Consider the following 16,239-nt stretch of genomic DNA (forward strand, 5'->3'; position numbering starts at 1 on the left):
TGTGGGACATGGGACAATTTTTCTCTTTGGAACTTTCTCGATCATAGAAAGACATCTAGAACTTCTGAGCCCTGCCCACAGAAGTCTGATTGACTTTGTGACTTTGTGATCTTTTGTGACAGCTAAAAACATTTCTGCAAATTTCCAAGCACCCTTAAGGGGGCTCTGCTGCTCTTATCAAGACTCATGAAAGTGAAAGTGAAGTCGCTCAGTCGACTCACTCTTTGCTCACTCTTTGCTCAGTCTTTGCTCACTCTTTGCGACCCCATGGGTTGTAGCCTACCAGGCTTCTCCGTCCATGTGATTTTTCCAGACAAGAGTACTGGAGTGGGTTGCCATTTCCTTCTCCAGGACTCATCAAGACTCATGAGTTAAGTTCAATCTTTCTTGCACTGCCCACAATCTACTCCTCCCTAGCAGTCTATACTAGAATTTCAGGAATGTGGAGATCACCAGTTTCCAATACTAGATGATCTATTTATTAAGAAAAAAATAATCTGCTTAGCAATTCCAACCATTATCTCTGATTTTTTTAATTTAATTTATTTATTTTAATTGGAGGCTAATTACTTTACAGTTTTGTGGTGGTTTTTGCCATACATCGACATGAATCAGCCAAGGGTGTACATGTGTTCCCCCATCCCAACCCCCACTCCCACCTCCCTCCCCATCCCATCCCTCTGGGTTGTCCCAGTTCACAGACCCTGAATGCCTGCTTCAAGCATTGAACTTGGACTGGTCATCTATTTCACATATGGTAATATACATGTTTCGGTGCTATTCTCTCAAATCATCCCACCCTTGCCTTCTCCCACAGGTCCAAATGTCTGTTCTTTACATCTGTGTCTCTTTTGTCTTCTGTATGAATGTTAGTTCAAATTTGCTTCCAGGTAACTGGAATTACTTGAAGACTCTGCCTGCGTTCCCCAGGGCTTTCTCTTTCCAAGTTTCTAGATGCTTTCTCCAATTCATTTGGTATGTTGGTCTCCCTTACAGTGAAAGTTGAAGGGTGGTCTTACCAAAGTAGCCTTCAGTGGCCTATTGCTTTGCTGTCATTTTTACGTGACATTATGAATGATCTATGAAGTCTCAGGAATATGGGTTAAAGTCATAAACTGGAACAATTACACTCACACAAATAGGAGTGGGAGTAAGAAACTGACTTTGTTTCCCAAACTTGCCATTGGGTTTTGAGCTTCCATATTTCTCCATTAATGAACAGGATTGCCTATACCAATTTAGGAAGTTCCTTTAAATGTTTCAAGTAGGGAAGCAAGTTACCACAGCAATTATTTCTAGTGAATCATTACCCTTAGAATCAATCAGCTTTTCCATGTTGGTATATTAATATCAGACAGAATATTCCCTCAGTCTTGTTCCTCTCTGAAAGCAAGACAATCTTTATATAATATATCTGTCCTCAGCCTTTTTTTTCTGGAAACAAAATAACATACTTTTTATCCATTTGTCTAAAGGTCTATTTTCCATTCTCTAATCATATTATTGTGTTTTATAAGCTATTTTAATTTTCTACAACACAATGCCTTCTCTGCTGTAGATACTTAATAGGTATTTGTTGAATGGAAATGAAACTACAGACTTCAAAGTTGAAATTATTATTATTGTTAATATTTAGCCAAAACAAGTTCCATCTTTCAGAGAAGTGAAATATTTTGCTTTAGTAATAACTGAATTGCAAGTTTTTTTCACAAAACATTCATTCTTGCCATCTGAGGAAAGAAACCATTCTATCAGTGAATCCAGAACAATATAAATTAATCCAAAATGGTATACTACCAAAATTATCTGATTATTATGTCATCAATGGACATCCAGGAGAAGACAGTACTGCTAACGGTGCTGTTTACAAGGCTTTGAGCCAGTCATCCCATTAAGAATTTTAGATTGCCAAGAGTTTCATGGTACTACAGTGATAAATGATGGCAGTTCCCTTTGGTAGTCAACACAAATGTCAATCAAATCTGCATTAAGACTTGTCATTTTACAAGTACTCATTGGTCTGCATGCAATCATGGCTTCAACCAGCAACCAGTCATAAATTCTAGTCTTGGTGAATCCACCTGGAGCTCTGGTGAAACATTAGGAGGATTTGTAAGTTTACATCAGACAATCAGTTTTCCAACTGAAAAAAAAAGGAAAAGAAGGAAGGAAGCAGTCAGGGAAAGAAATAAGAATGAAAAAAAAAAATAAGAATGAGATTCATAAAATAGATCGATGGTAATGTTGCAGGAAGAAGGACCTGAGAGTGGGCCCAAGAGTGGGCTTTTGTTTAACACTTGGAAATGAATTGTCTGAGGAGACACACATACTGACAAAGCAAGAGATTTTATTGGGAAACGGTGCCCAGGTGGTTAGCAATAGAGTAAGGGAAACCAGGAGAACTTCTCTGCCATGTGGCTCACAGTCTAGGGTTTGATGGTGATGGGATTAGTTTCTCTGGGCAATCATTCTGACTCAGGATTCTTCCTAATGGCACACACATTGCTCAATCAAGATGAATTCCAGCAAGAAGGATTCTGGGAGGTTGGTGGGACATTTGGACTGAAATTTCTCCTTTTGATGTTTTCTGAATTCTTCCAGTTGGTGGTAGCTTGTTAGTTCTATGTCCCTTACCAGGACCTTCTGTTGTAAGATAACTCATGCAAGTGGTTACTATGGTACCTGGCCTGGGTGGGTGGTCTCAGTCAGTGGTTCCCCTAACAGTAATAGCATATCTATTCATTAATTTATTTAACAAATATATGCTGAGAAACTTCTAAACACTGTTCAGATGCCAGACTTCTTATGTATGTGTGCTCAGTTGTGTCCAACTCTTTGCAACCCCCCTGGACTGTGGCCCACCAGGACCCTCTGTCCATGGGATTCTCTAGACAAGAATACTGGAGTGGGTTGCCATTCCCTCCTCCCAGCAATCTTCCCAATCAAATCCAGGTCTCCCACATTGCAGGCAGATTCTTTACCTTATGAGCCACCAGGAAAGAGCATTAAAATAGGGCAGTACAATGCAGATGGCTTTCCAGTAAAAGCTTTCTCTGAAGAAGCAATGAGAAGAGATCTGAATAACAAGAAAGGACCAGCCACAAAAAGGTTGGGCAAGAGCACCTGGGCAGAATGAATCAGGAGAATTCAGATTATATAGGATTATAAGGCTTGGAGTTGAGATTTTATTTTCAGGTTGCATATGTGAAGTCATTTAGAGAATTAAACAAATAATCTGACTTATATTTAAAACAATCCTTCTGGTTGCTCAAGGGAGAAAGGATTTGGAGGTCAAAAATAAAGGTAGGGAACCAGTTAAGGGGTTAGTCATCACTAACCTTAAAAACAGCATTCTAATTCAAATAAGTGCCATGGGAAATGATGGTGACTTTGACCAAAATGGTAGGAAGGGAGATGGAGAGAATTGGGCAGAATTCTGGAGCTGTTTTGGAGGTTGTGGCCACAGAACTTTCTGATGGGGTGAAAACAAGAAATGAGAGAAAGAGAAAGAACAGCTCCTAGACTTTGCCCAGAGAAAGAGAAAGAACAGCTCCTAGACTTTGCCCTTGAGCAACTAGGGTGGGGGTCGGGCAATTTATTGAGATTGAAAGGACTAGAAAAATTAGAAGAGGAGTTACCTGGGCACAAGTTGAGAGTCAAGGATTCTTCCTCAGACATTAAAAAAAAAAATGCAGTTGTCGAGTAAAGAGACTATTGATATGTAGTTAGTGTTAGTCACTCAGTTGTGTCTGACTCTTTAAGACCCCCTGGACTGTAGCTTGCCAGGTTCCTCTGTCCATGGAATTCTCCAGGCAAGAATACTGAAGTGGGTGGCCATTTCCTCCAGGAGATCTTCCAGACCCAAGGCTCGAACCTGGGTCTCCTACACTGCAAATTCTTTACCATCTGAATCACCAGGGAAGCCCATTGATATATGTGTCTGGAGGTCAGGGGAGAATTCTCGGCTGGGAATATAAATCTGGGAGTGACTGAATAATTAGATACTAATTAAAAATAGAGAAAAAGAGCTCTGGTCTAGGCAAGAAGAGCTACTCCAGTATTTAGTGATTGAGCAGAGAAAGAGGAGACAGCAAGAGAAACATGGAAGAAAGAGGCAATAAAGTCAGAGAAAGGAAAAAAACTGTATGTACACCAACATTGTAAGAGGTCTGTTTTATCCTGACCGCAGACGTGTTCAGACAGGTTCAAGGTAAGCACTCAGATAACTTTAGCTCTGGAAGAGATTTGGAAACAATTTAGTGTCATGTCCTCCCTTGGGCAAGCTGAAATCTAGAGAAATCTGACCCACATTACACACTGTTGAGCCTGGATCTAGAAACAGTACTTTTTAATCTGTTTAACCTTTTTAATCTGTTTCTTGCCTTTTCCTGGATTGGGGGTGGATTTTTTCTAAAACTTCATGTATCTATGAACACATTTAACAGAGCAGGGAAGAGCCTTACACCCATTCCTGTGGCTTTCTGTTCCTGTTTGGGAATTTGAGCATTGTGAAGTTGACTTGATTTCCTAAGTCTCAGTCATGAAAGTTTTTATATAGATTAGAAATCTTTAAAACATAATTTGACTATGGACACAAATATTAGGAATTGGAAGGGATATTTGAATCTTCTCACTTCTCCTAACTTTCTCTCTCTCACACACACATCAAATTTCAGTAGATTACAAATAATTATATCCATTTTGATGAAATGTAATTTCTGACTTTATAAGAGCCCAGCCATTGCAAGGTGCTGGCCTTCTGAGTCTCATTCTCAGTTGAGAAAATGTGTTTAATTCTTGTGTTGAAGTCACTGAGTTTACAATTTTAAAAATAGTTACTTAGGTATAGGCAATTCTTATTTTTGGTAAGAAGTGAGTGAAGTGTTGTGAGTCACAGCCAACTGATGTCTAAAGTACCACTCCCGGGCCACCCATTCCTTTCTGTGAATCCTCTTCCAATGAGTGACTAACTTGTTGCTGCTGCTGCTGCTGCTGTCGCTTCAGTCGTGTCCGACTCTGTGCGACCCCATAGACGGCAGCCCACCAGGCTCCCCCGTCCCTGGGATTCTCCAGGCAAGAACACTGGAGTGGGTTGCCATTTCCTTCTCCAATGCATGAAAGTGAAAAGTCAAAGTGAAGTCGCTCAGTCGTGTCCCTGACTCTTAGCGACCTCATGGACTGCAGCCTACCAGGCTCCTCCGTCCATGGGATTTTCCAGGCAAGAGTACTGGAGTGGGTTGCCATTTCCTTCTCCAATGCATGAAAGTGAGAAGTGAAAGTGAAGTCGCTCAGTCGTGTCCGACTCTTGGGGACCCCATGGACTGCAGCCTACCAGGCTCTTCCGTCCATGGGATTTTCCAGGCAAGAGTACTGGAGTGGGGTGCCATTGCCTTCTCCGGACTAACTTGTTATCCCCCACCAAAACAAATAAGCAGAAATGAGTTCAATAATAGGATGAATACATCTGTGTCAATGTAGCACAGAGAGGGGACAGGAAAATGGACGAATGAATGGATTGAAGGGAAGAAGGAAGTGAGAAAGGAAAGAAAGTATGCATGTTATTTATATCTATACATAGAGACAGATATTTGTATTTCGGTTTCCCTGGTGGCTCAGAAGGAAAAGAATCTGCTGGCAATGAAGGAGACCTGGGTTCAATCCCCAAGTCAGGACGATCCCCTGGAGAAGGAAATGACAACCTATTCCAGTTTTCTTGCCTGGGAAATCCCCTGGACAGAGAAGCCTGGTGGACTACAGTTCATCGGGTCATAAAGAGTCAGACACAACTGAGCAACACTTTAGGTAGTTATTCTATTAATTTGGGGTAATCGTATGACTGTGGTGGCTGGCACAAAGTTTATTGAGTAGAACATATATATATACACCACCAGTCAATTAGCAGCTAATAAAATAACTAAGGTACTCTACTTTTAAAAAATTAATTTATTCTATCAACAAATCTGTACTTAACATTTATTGTGTGCTACACACTAATCTAGGTGCTGATGATACAGAAATGAACGAAGTTGACAAAAATGTCTACCCTCATTCTCATGGAGAAAAAGAAATGATCAAATAAGCATAAGGATGTCAAGTGGTGATGAGTTTTGTGGAGAAAAATGAATCAGCAAATGAGAAAGGAAAGGAAAGTTCTGGGCAGCTGGGGGGATGCACTTTTTGCAGAAATGGAGATAGAGTAAGCTTTACAGTGAAGATGCTATTTCAGACAGATCCTGAGGCAGCTGCGGGAGGGAGCTGGGCAGGTAACTGGGAGAAGTTATAAGAAGCAGCAATGTAGGGAGGGAGGTAAGAGGGTGGCTCAGGATGGGAGGATACATGTGCACCCATAGCTGATTCATGTTGATGTAATGCAAAATCCATCACAATAGTGTAAAGTAATTATCCTCCAGTTAAAATAAATTAATTTTTTAAAAGAAAAAGAATACTATATAAGTGGAATTATACAATATGTAACTTATCAGGAATTTTTTGTTCGCTTGGCATGATTTTCTGGCATAAGATTCATCCAAATTGTTGCATGTATCAATTGTCATTCCTTTTTTAGTGCTGTGTAGCAGTCCATAATGTGGCTATACCATAGCTTACTTAATCATTTATCCATTGAAAGCCATCTGGATTGTTTCTATTTTGGGACTATTACAAATAAAGCTGCTATGAACATTTGTGTAAAAAAAAAAAAAATCAGCAATGTGCCCAGCAAGTTCAAGGAAAAGTCAGGAAGGCAGTATGGCTGAAATGGAACGAACAAGAAGAGGGAAGAAGGGCAGCAAGGGAGCAAATCATGCAGGGTTTTTGTCTTTCATGTTTTATCTCTGGCTGCTCTGGGTCTGAGTTGCTGCGTGAGGGCTTTCTCTAGTTGCAAAGAGCAGGGGCTACTCTTTGCTGTGGTGCACAGGTTTCTTATTGTCACCTGCGAAGCCGAGAAAATGGGCAGTAGCTAATGATAAAAGGATCCAGTGGCATTTGTTTAGCTGGTTTTTGTTTTATTTTTCCTTCCCTTTAAGTGGATTGAAAAACCTTGTCTTTGAGCTAATCAGAATGATTCAACAGAGCAGGGGAAATGATGATGCAGGATAGTTAGAGGTGAGATTTGTTGGGGTGGTGTCTTTAATTGGGCCAAAGGATTTTGGACCAGTGGAGGGGGTGGCCTTAGGCTGGGTGGCTCTGTAGTAAGGTAACAAATGACAGAGTACATGGGCATTATGGGGGTGTGTGAGTAAATGGAATTAATGGAGGAAGCTTGTAACAGTTTTCATCTGTTTGACCTCTTATAAACACATGAAATTTCCTTTGGTTTGCAGAGGAAACCCACTTGCATTGATTAGGCTGCCATGCATATCACTGTTGCATGGCTCCATTCCTGGGCGCAAGACAAATCTATACCTGTCCTCAACATATGTCTCCCCCATTTCTCATCACGGTGGTTTTCTGAGTAACGCTGAAATTTGCCAGCTGTCCACAGCCCTGTCACACTTTCAGCAATTCCTTAAAAGCATTTGTCCTCCCCACTGTAAAGTGACTTGCATGTTTTGCTTGTTTCTCTTCAATATATTACAAGAATCTGGATGCTGGACTGATGGGGCAGCTATTGTGATGTCTGGCACAGATTAAATACACAATCAAGTTCCTGCTCTGGAAAAGTTGGTCTTCTGGACAAAGGAAGTTTCCAGAAGTTTCATCATCTGGAAGTTTCATCATCCCCTGTTATATGGAAGTTAATGGAAAATGTTCCTATGTTTAGGAAGGAAGTCGGGTGTAGAAGGGAGACCCTTAACTGGGAGTATTTGCCTTCACAGTCAAATTGTGTCATCTTAGAAAGATGACTCAGGCCCTTTGAATTTCAGCCTCCTTTTCTACAGAATGAGGTTCTGGACTAAGTGATCTTTAATGTTCATTTCAGTTTTAGGATTTAGTTCATAACTGAGTTCAGAGTAAAGGCAATGAGGCAGATGACACAGTAAGAGTAGTGACTTTTGTCTGGGAATTGTGCAATATGTAAGTTCTAACTTAAAAAAAAAATGCCAAGCAAAAACACATATTCCTGGAACTAACAAAGGAGGAAGTAAGATCTTTTGTTTTAAACTAAGTAAAGTTCAAAGAGAGATTTCTCTGAAAAATGCTGTAAATCTATAGAAGCTACTTGAGCTGTACTACCATAAACTTACCCAATGATTCATAGAAAAGGATTTTACTCTTGCCATCATTTAGCCATCAAGAATTTATTTAAAGTGTAATGGAAACAGCAGGACTTCCCTGGTGGCTCGGTGGCAGCAAATCCACCTGCCAATGCAGGAGACAGAGGTTCAATCCCTGGATCAGAAAGATCCCCTGGAGAAGGAAATGACAACCCACTCCAGGATTCTTGCCTGGAAAATCTCTTGGACAGAGAAGCCTGGTGGGCTACAGTCCATAGGGTTGCAAAAGAGTTGGACAGGACTTAGCAACCGAACAACAACAACAATGGAAATGAAGGGATTCCTGAGAAAAGTCTATGTTCTGTACATAAAATGGGCCTAATATAATTTAGTGCTAAACATTTGCCCGAATTATTATATATTCTCCAGTGTTACTGTAATGTTCTAATTACTTATGAAGTTTATGTAGGAAAAGAAATCTGAAGTCAATAAGAGAATAGGCCTGAGAAATGTCAGATCTACCAAAAGTGTCTTCTTTAATAAGCATTTTCCTCTATTTAATTTCATGGCATATCAATCTTAACTCACCCTTAGGGTTTTTTTTTTTTTTTTTTTTCCTTTCAAAGAGTGCTCTCTTCTGCAGATGTTGTTTTTAACCAAGTTGAATGTAATTTATGCAGCTTTAACCGCTTAAGTCACAGATGTTTTCTTTGGCCAAGTTCTACGGTTTACACTGCTTAAGGTAGAAGACTTGAGTTGAGGAAAATAAAAATAGATTTCAAAGACTTACTATACTATAAATGTTAAAGACCAACTTTTGTGTGAAGAGGATGGTAGCAATTTACTGTCAGTCAGGCTGAGGACTGAAAATAGATTTTGCCATGTCAGTCATTTTTTACAATGTTTTTCTATTGAATTCTCCATATCTTCAATGTCACACATTTGTAAAACGACTCACTAATTTTAAAGGTGTAAAACACAAACAGAATAAAACCAGTTGGCTTTCCTGGATAGCATCTTAGCCTCATTAACATAATTCAATCAGCAGCTAAACAAATGGGTCACATTAAACTAAGAAACAATATAATAACTGTCAGAGAAAGATGGATTTTAGGCAATAAATATCTTCCATTCTGATCCAAGGCTGAATGTTATACCTGACTCCCTTTGGAATTCCCGAGGAAAGAAAGAGATTTGTGCTGGAGCAGAGAATGAGAATCAAATACTTGCTCATACTTCACTGGAGGTCACTTCACTCCCCAGAGATCCAGTATCGTGAACCTCTCATAACCAATCCTACATTAAATGGGAGGGAGAGCATCATGGCTCTCCATTCAGCCCATGTTCTGTGCCTGGTACTTCATTTCCTATAAAATTAGGTTGGATTCCCAACTCAAACAGGAGTGGCATTGAAGGGGAGAGATGAGAAGGAAAGAGAGGGCAAAGCAGTCCAATATAACACTTGCAATGCTGAGAGTATTTAAAAACAAACAACGCTGTGGGCCTTCCCTGCCTGTCCAGTGGTTGAGACTCTGTGCTCCCAATGCAGAGGGTGCAGGTTCGATCCCTGGTTGGGGAACTAAGATCCCACATGCCACAGAGTGTGGCCAAAAATTAAAAACAAACAGCTGTGTATCTACATCCCATTTTGTAAAAATAGCATGTCTGTCTCTTTTCTCTGTGTCCATAGATTCGCAAATCAAATGTCATGGATTTTGAAATTATTTTAAACCAAAAGACATCAGACATATGGAGAAGAGGAATTTTGAAAAAATTTTAAAATATCATTTAGATAGAAAATGATAACCAGATCTTCCGTAACTAGTATGTCCATGACTCTTTGTTATATACAGTGTCTTGTATACATTAAATTAAAGCTCATTTACTCTTCATAACATTAACAAAGTCTTCATATCTCTCCCCTTTGTTAACTAGATTGAATTGGAAGAGACTGTATTAGTACAAAATAGCCTCATTGTACAAAGTATTAGCAAATTTTGGGGCTGCCAAAACAAAATACCACAGACTGTGTGGCTTAAACAAAAGAAATATATTTTCTCAAAGTTCTAGAGGCTATATGTCTAAACCCTAGTGAACTGTGCGTGCAGAGTATCCAGGTTGTGCCCTCCATAGTTGCAGGAAAACCAGCTCAGGGCTCCCGCAGATACTACATTATGGTGAGTTGTATAATTATTTCATTATATATCACAATGTAATAATAATAGAGAGGCTTCCCTGGTGGCTCAATGGTAAAGAATTTGCCTGCCAATGCAGTAGACGTGGTTTCAATCCCTGTGTCAAGAAGATCCCCCGAGGAGGAAATGACAACCCAATCCAGTATTCTCTCCTGGGAAATTCCATGGACAGAGGAGCCTGGAGAGCTACAGTCCACTGGGTTGCAAGACTTGGACACAACTTAGGGACTAAACCACCATCATAATAACAAAAATAAAGTGCACAATAAATGCAATGTACTTGAACCACTCCAAAACCATCTCCCACCCCACCCTTGCCCCAGATCAGGGAAAACTTGTCTTCCACGAAACCGATCATTAGTGCCCAAAAAGTTCAAGACTACTGTTCTCAGCCATCCTAGGCTATTGGGCTGAGCTGACCTTGCCTTCTCATGAGAAGAGACACAGCAGCAGGGGGACCCTCTGACCAGTTTCTGCCAAGAATTTGCAAACTTCTCTACCAAACAGGAAGGAATGTTCTAACCCAGCATTATCCAATTCAAATATGGTGAGAGCCACTTATGTAATTTTAAATTTCTAGGAGCCACACTACAAAACAGTAAAAAGAAATAGCTGAAGTTGAGTTTAATATACTTTACTTAACCAGTAAATCCAAAATAGTTTCATTCCAATATGTAGTCAGTATAAAGAACTATTAATGAGATATTGTTGTTCTTGCTTCATAGTAAAATAAAGTCTTTGACGTCCAGTCTGTATTTTACTCTTATAGCATCTCTCAATTTAGATTAGCCAGATGTCAAGCATTCAGTAGCCACATGTGGCTAGCAGTTACTATATAGCCCAATACAGTCCTAAAATTTTAATACATCCCCTGGGGCAAATGAGGCTTCCCTTGTGGCTCAGCTGGTAAAGAATCCACCTGCAATGCAGGAGCCTTGGGTTCTATCCCTGGGTTGGGAAGATCCCCTGGAGAAGGGAATGGCTACCTGGAGAAAGAAATAGCCACCTACTCCAGTATTCTGGCCTGAAGAATTCTGTGGACTGTATAGTCCATGGGGTCACAAAGAGTCAGACACAACTGAGTGACTTTCACTTTCGCTGGAGCAGATGTCGTCCTGAGTAGTGAAATTTAATTAGAAGTCACTCCTTACACCTCCACTTATGAAATATTATGATAACTTTCTTTATTTTCTTCAGAATAGCAGGGTGGAATTTCTCCCCAGTTTATCTAGGAAAATATCCCTACCACAGAGATCATAAGTATTTTCAAGCAGGTTTCTTGTGAATATTTCTCATTGACCTATAGAATGCATGATGTCTTTCAGAAAAAGATGCAGAAATAATGGGAACAGTGATTTTGGAATAATCTATTGCCTCATATACCACCTGAGGGAGGAAAAAAAAATTGTTACTTGGCTGTTAGAGGTTCCAGATCCTTTGGATATTTTCCTAAGGATACACTCATCACCTGCATCCACATTCTCAGCCAGACCAGAGGAAACATGTATTCCAGTCTCTAAGTCTTATTTCTTCGGTCACTGAAAATACTTCTAAATCACAACAGTCGTTCACTCTGCCCCTGAGAGCTGATGACTTTTTACAAATATAATCACCATACAAAGGCAGAGAATGTCAAAATTCAATGCCGATGTGTCTGATCTTACTTGATGCTTGAATCCTAACACCTCTGGTTAATGAATCTTGACTTAGGTTTTAAATCTGTCAACAGGTAAGATTTATTGCATCCCTACACGAGGCTAGATCAAAATGAAGACAAAATAATTTATTACACATGACCGCAGTTCTTAAAGGACCCAGTGGAATCAGGACTTCACTCACACAGATCACATAAGAAATAGTTAAGGGTGAGAGAAGGTCAGAGAAGGGACAGAGCCTCAAGAGACAGTCATCAGATAAGCCTTGAAGGAGAAGGTGAGGCTTTTTCTTTAAGGTGATCAGAAGAGCAGAAAGAACACACTGAGGGTTGAGAAATACATGAGTTGAGAAAGAGTAATGCCTGTGTAATGGTCAGTAAGAAGACTGGCTTTATGAGGACAGCGTGTCTGTGCAGGAAAGATGGTGGTGACGGGTAGCAGGTGGCCAAAGTATGTAGGATCCTTAACACTTAGCATACGGTAAACTCCCTACATACTATGAGTTCCATTCCAAGAGCGTGTTTATAAGTTCAACAAAGGTGGCCTAGGTACCCAACTAACACATTCAGCTATACAGTACTGTACTGTGATAGGTTGATAATACAGGCAGGAAGAGTTACTGGCTGGAGAAGGAGAGGAGGTGGGAGATGGGAGATGGTGGAGCTGAAGGATCGTCAGCAATAGGAGACGGAGGGCAAGTTGAAATTTCACTCACACCTGTTTTTGATGGCCCAGGTTCTGGTTCCTTGCTGGATTCAATTCTATCTATAAAGATCCTATACCGCTGTACTCTATACAGTACTCTACAGTTAGGTACACAAAAGCACAGCCACTTGTAGAGGAAGCACACACGTGACAATGTATTGCCAGACATATGCACTAACAACATAATTGAACATGTGAATGCATTCGCATCTTTGAAAGTTTGCAGCCTGAAGATTCATATGTAGGGGACTTGACTGTATTTGGATTTGACACATTAGAAATTGATCACGGTAAATCATTGTACAGATAGAATCTAACAGGAGCAAAGTGGTGTTTTTATTTATTTATTTTTCGTTATTCACATAAGTGGTGTTTTTAAACAATTTAAACCATCATTGACAAAACAAAGAATCAAGTAAGAGACAGGGAAAAGGAGTAAAGGGCTGTTGTAATGATTGCTAAGTGTGATGGCAAAAGCCTGGGTGTGCAATATAATAAAAGAAATAAAAGGAAGAGATGAAAGGAAGTTTTAAAAGGTAGTGCAAAAAAGGAAGAGGAGAGCCTCAAAACTGTCAGCTTAGACAATTGAAATGTTGTTCATGAAAGTGTCAGGGAGAGGTGGAATGCAGAATTGATTTGTGGAAAGGCAGGGACTCCATGTTCCATTTTAACCTTATGGAGTTTGGTGTTAATAGTGAGATACCTGAGTAAACACACATGGAAAATCAATCAGATTTGGAGATCAAGATCTGGATAATGTTCATATCAGATGATACAAGGGAAACCCAAGAATACTGGAGTGGGTAGCCTATCCCTTCTCCAGGGGATCTTCCTGACCCAGAAATCAAACTGGGGTCTCCTGCATTGCAGGCAGATTCTTTACCAACTGAGCTATTAGGGAAGCCCAAAATACAACTCCTTCTTCCCCAGGTGGGACTCAAACCCACAGTCCCTGACTTAAGGGGCCAGTGCCTTATCCATTAGGCCACAGGGGCTGATTCATACCAGATAGCTGAACTGAATTTATCAACCCAATAGGAAAAAAATGTAGAGATGTTCTAGGTGTTCTAATTACTGTCTAAGAAACTCACTCTGAGGAGCAATTCTGTAGTGTGCATCTTTTAAAGAGGCATAACCCAGGCTCAGCCTAACGAATCACCCGTTTCTGCCTCAGACAACGTCACACTTGCTTCCAACCATTCAGGTTCTACAGGAGTCAGAATCATTGGAGGATTTGGTCTCTGGCTCATAATCCAAATAGCAGTGACGACTATGAAGGACCTAAGAAGTGGAAGTAAACCTCTGTGTTTCATCAACAGTCTTCATCAGAGGGGAAGTGAGACGGTACAATGTTTAGAGGAGTAAATAATTTATAGCAAACGAGAAAGGGGTTCTGACATCTATTGTGAATTATACTTGCCCAAGACCAACTCATCACTTTATTCCTTCAACTCTTCTGCCCAGCCTTGTCAGGTTGCCTCTGGAAAGGAAAAATGCTTCTTTTACAGTTGGACACAAACTTACTCTACTGCGGTAGGTCACAGCAAGGAGGATTCTGACAAACTTCTTGGTTCTGGTCATGATGATGATATTCCAGAAAGAAGGTCCAGACCTTCCCCCACAAAGACATATCATTTCTCAGAGTAAACTGCCCTCTAGGGCTTTTTCAAGCCCCACTAAATGCCAGGAGCCTTAGAACAGACTTGGGAGGGTGGGACCGAGAATGAAAAGAAATCCAAGTGACAGGTAAACAGTGCAGTAGTTGCCTGTCATGCCTGTCATGCTAATGGGCTGAGTATGCCACTACGTGAACCTGATGGCTAGACACATGCAGGTAAGAGGGACCCTGGCTTAAGAACTTGGATGCAGGCAGAGCATTCTATGTATTGGAGGAACTTGAGAGAAGGGCTCAGAGAAGAGGGGCATAGGCAGGGGACCAGGAGAGGTTCAGCAGTGGGCGAACAAGACGGCAGACCAACACCCAGAACTGACGGACAGCAAGCCCAGGGCCTCAGTACTGGAAATGTATATGAAAGGGCACAAGCAGAATGGTTTGCTTAACTAGTGGATTAATACATTGATCAAGATTAAATGTCCAGGGATTCCATGAAAAACATCTATTTCTGCTTTATTGACTATGCCAAAGCCTTTGACTGTGTGGATCACAATAAACTGTGGAAAATTCTGAAAGAGATGGGCATACCAGATCACCTGATCTGCCTCTTGAGAAACCTGTATGCAGGTCAGGAAGCAACAGTTAGAACTGGACATGGAACAACAGACTGGTTCCAAATAGGAAAAGGAGTACTTCAAGGCTGTGTATGGTCACCCTGCTTATTTAACTTATATGCAGAGTACACCATGAGAAACTCTGGGCTGGAAGAAGCACAAGCTGGAATCAAGATTGCCGGGAGATATATCTATAACCTCAGATATGGAGATGATACCACCCTTATGGCAGAAAGTGAAGAGGAAATAAAGAGCCTCTTGATGAAAGTGAAAGAGGAGAGTGAAAAAGTTGGCTTTAAGCTCAACATTAGAAAACTAAGATCATGGCATCAGGTCCCATCACTTCATGGCAAATAGATGGGGAAACAGTGGAAACAGTGGCTGACTTTATTTTTGGGGGCTCCAAAATCACTGCAGATGGTGATTGCAGCCATGAAATTAAAAGATACTTACTCCTTGGAAGGAAAGTTATGACCAACCTAGACAGCATATTAAAAGGCAGAGACATTACTTTGTCAACAAAGGTCCGTCTAGTCAAGGCTATGGTTTTTCCATGTATGGATGTGAGAGTTGGACTGTGAAGAAAGCCGAGCGCCAAAGAATTGATGCTTTTGAACTGCAGTGTTGGAGAAAACTCTTGAGAGTCCCTTGGACTGCAAGGAAATCCAATCAATCCATCCTAAAGGAGATCAGTCCTAGGTGTTCATTGGAAGGACTAATGTTGAAGCTGAAACTCCAATACTTAGGCCACCTGATTTGAAGAGCTGAGTAATTTGAAAAGACTCTGATGTTGGGAAAGATTGAGGGCAGGAGGAGAAGGGGATGGCAGAGGATGAGATGGTTGGATGGCATCACTGACTCAATGGACATGGGTTTGGGTGGACTCTGAGAGTTGGTGATGGACAGAGAGGCCTGGGGTGCTGTGGTTCATGGGGTCACAAAGAGTTGTACACGACTGAGTGACGAACTGAACTGAACTGAATTCCATGATGGTTCGGTGGTTGAGAGTCTGCCTGCCGGTGCAGGGGACACAGATTCGATCCCTGGTCTGGGAGGATTCCACATGCCATGAGGCAACTAGGCCCATGTACCAAACTAGTGAAGGCCAGGCACTCTCCATGCACCACAATGAAGACCCAGCACAGCCTAAATAAACAAATGAAATTATTTTTATAAAATGATTAAATGTCTATAGAAAACAGACTTACAGACACAGCAGGAACAGGAAGTGATGAAGTGAAAGTCGCTCAGTCATGTCCTACTCTTGGACTATATATACAGTCCATGGAATTCTCCAGG

The 16,239-nt window shown here is 40.9% G+C and overlaps 1 protein-coding gene across 4 annotated transcripts in view; it reads left to right on the forward strand.

Moving 5' to 3' along the window:
• The window catches only part of PTPRO (protein tyrosine phosphatase, receptor type O), a 260,730-nt gene that overhangs the window by 188,362 nt on the left and 56,129 nt on the right, over nucleotides 1-16,239 (forward strand). The window lies entirely within an intron of this gene.

This window comes from Bos indicus x Bos taurus, chromosome 5 (assembly GCF_003369695.1).
Source record: "Bos indicus x Bos taurus breed Angus x Brahman F1 hybrid chromosome 5, Bos_hybrid_MaternalHap_v2.0, whole genome shotgun sequence".
NCBI classification, from domain to species: domain Eukaryota; kingdom Metazoa; phylum Chordata; class Mammalia; order Artiodactyla; family Bovidae; genus Bos; species Bos indicus x Bos taurus.